We start from the raw sequence: 2,908 nt of genomic DNA, 5'->3' as shown, positions 1-2,908 counted from the left end.
GGGCGGGCTCGGGGTAGGGCACAGGCTCGTGTCGTGTCAAGGTTTCGTCCTGTCACAGGGCACCGTCGGGGTGATGGGCGGGGGCCTTTCTGTTACAGAACTCACTGAGCTGGACAAAGACGATTGTACTTGTCAGGGGTGGACCTGCGTGCTCTCCAGACAGACGGACGGAGGGAGAAGGCGCTCCCCAGAGGCGTGGTCATGTCACGACCCCGTTTGGTCCTGGGGCACGCACACACGCGTGCATGCCTGGTGTGTTTTAAGCTGCCGGGGCTGGGATTCAAACTGTGGGATCAGCCCTATGGGATCTCACTCCCTTAGTGACTAGGCCACAGAACCGCCGTGTGTATATATGTATTTTCACTTTATTTTCCAAGTCCCTTCCTTCCATCTTTCTCGAGTGAGAGAGACAGAGAAAGAGCGAGATGCTCCCCACGCAGTCCTCCACCGCATCCACCCCTAGCCTCAGCCGGCCCCAGCGCCTGGGGGGACTCAGAATGCGGCCTCTCCTGTGTGCAGACACGTCTTCTCTCTGGTAGTCCCCGGCAGGGCCCTTGCCCGTCAGTGCGGCCAGCTCGGCTCTCCCTGTCCTAGGGCTGTGCTAACGTGGCACTGGGTCTCCAGTCTCCGAGATCTGCCCTTCCCCTCTGCAGTCTGTGGTGGCAGCCGGCACCCGGGGGGCTCCCTGGATTCCCCCAGGGCTGCCCCGAGAGCCCCCAGCCACGCCTGCCCCCCTGCAGGGAGAGCGGTGCCCGTCAAGGGGCCTCTATCAGTAAAGTGGCTGCTGAGCCCGGATGTGGGAGGGGGCAGGCGTGTTCTCAGGGCCAGAGTTTGGCTGGGGACCTTTTTTGTCTGACCTGGCTGGCCGCCGAGTGCTCTGGTTCTGCCCCAGCCCCCGGGGCCTGATGGGCCGGAAGCCCTGCGTGGACCACGCGCTGCGGCTGCCTTTCCTCTAGGATATAAACATCCCAGGACCAGCTCCCGCTGAGCGTCCCAAGAACCCGGGGGAAGGAGGGCCAGGGCCTTGGGCCTGTGGGATCAGAGGGACTCACACAGATCATCCACCACCCCAGGAGCTGGTTCATGGCGGTTTGGAATCCTCTTAGTCTGGCTCCATCCTAGATCCAGAGGCAGCCCGTAAGAGGGACCTTGCTCTACTTCTGTCCCACTCGGTTGCTTCAGGGGGTTTGTGCACATGGGCTGGGCACAGACCAGCACGGCTGTTCTCCATCCTCCAGCAGCTGCGGCAGGAAGGGGGGGTCCATGGCAGGGACTGTGGTTGTGTCTTGTTGGTCCACGGACAGGTCCACATGCAGGTCCGCATATGAGTCCACATGCAAGTCCACATACAGGTCCACGTGCAGGTCCGTATATGGGTCCACGTACAGGTCCATGTGCAAGTCTGCATACTGGTCCACATGCAGGTCCGTATATGGGTCCACATGCGGGTCGACGTACGGGTCCATCTATGGGTCCACATACGGGCCCACATGCGAGTCCACATGCAGGTCCACAAACGGGTTCACATGCGGGTCCATGTATGGGTCCATGTATGGGTCCACGTGCAAGTCCACATACTGGTCCACACGCAGGTCCATATATGGGCCCACATGTGGGTCCACGTACAGTTCCATGTACTGGTCCATGTACAGATCCACATGCGGCTCCATGTACAGGTCCGTATGTGGGTTTACATACAGATCTACATGCAGGTCCATGTACAGGCCCACGCAGAGGTCCACATGCAGGTCCACGTACAGGTTCACACACAGGCACATCTGTGGTCTTGGGCTGAGGTCTGTGAGGTTCCAGGAGACAGCAAAATGAGTCATGCCATGGACAGCAGGCTAACGAGACCTGGCCTTGCTGCCGCCCCAGCACTGAGAGACTGAAGCACAGCCTGAGACCACACAGCGAGCCAGGCTGGAGCCGGCGGATCCTGGCAGGCCGGTGCAGAGCCCCTGCTTTGGAGAACTCTGCTCTAGCCTGTGCACAGGCCCGGGATGGGTGGTCCTGCCAGGAAAGGCTACCTGAGCAGAGGCCCTGGGCAGGCCTCCTGTGGGTGGAGTGTGGCTTGTGCAGTCACGGTGACCCCGAGGAGGATGAGTGCTCCAGGCAGGGTAGCCCGAGCTGTGGTGGGACTGGGCACCTGCTGTCCAGCAGGAGTGAGGCCTAGCTCGGTGGGGTGAGGCCTGTCGAGGTCAGGGAAGGGGGTTGAGACGTAGGCCCGGAAGACCTGCCTCAATGGCAGAGTGTTGGCCAGCCTGGGTGTCCTTCCAGGTGCTGCCTTAGTGCTGGGGTGGGGGCTCGGTGTGGCTCCCATCCATTGGCTATGGAGGCGCTGCTGGCCCTCCAGGGGCTGATGCGTGTGCCCTAGTCCCCCACCCTCTAGGCCACTCTGTCATATGGACAGGGTCTAAGCTGATTCCAGAGACTGGGAGAGTCTAACCCTGGGGTGGCTTGCGTCTCTCCAGTTCCCCTTGCCGAGGACTGGAATGCCTGGTCTGGACAGTCACCACACCAGCCAGTGCTCCTGTGCACCGACCGCCCTGCCTCCCAGCATCCCTGCCGCGAACTCTGGCCTGGGAGGAGTGGGGGTGCTGCACACAGAGACATGCTGAAGATCCTTTCCAGGGCACGAACACATGCGCTTGAAGTTGGGGCTGGAGATAATTCAGCTTAAAAAGCGCAGCTGAAAGGAGTGCGGCCGCCCAGCGGGAAGGTGCTTTGCCTGGCCGGCCAGCTTCCGGCCCAGCGCCAACGGTACCCAGGCTGCAGCGGGGCTCGAACCTGCTCCAGTGTCTGGCCTAGGGAGATGGGTACTGCTTTCTCATGGCATGAGACAGAGTCCTGGTCGAGAGAGCACCCTCAGCTATAGAGCCCGAGACGGGATTTACCGGCAGGCCTG

Source organism: Tupaia chinensis, unplaced genomic scaffold (genome assembly GCF_000334495.1).
Source record: "Tupaia chinensis unplaced genomic scaffold, TupChi_1.0 Scaffold143602_1, whole genome shotgun sequence".
In the NCBI taxonomy this organism is placed as follows: Eukaryota; Metazoa; Chordata; class Mammalia; order Scandentia; family Tupaiidae; genus Tupaia; species Tupaia belangeri.
Note: the sequence above shows the minus strand (reverse complement) of the source record.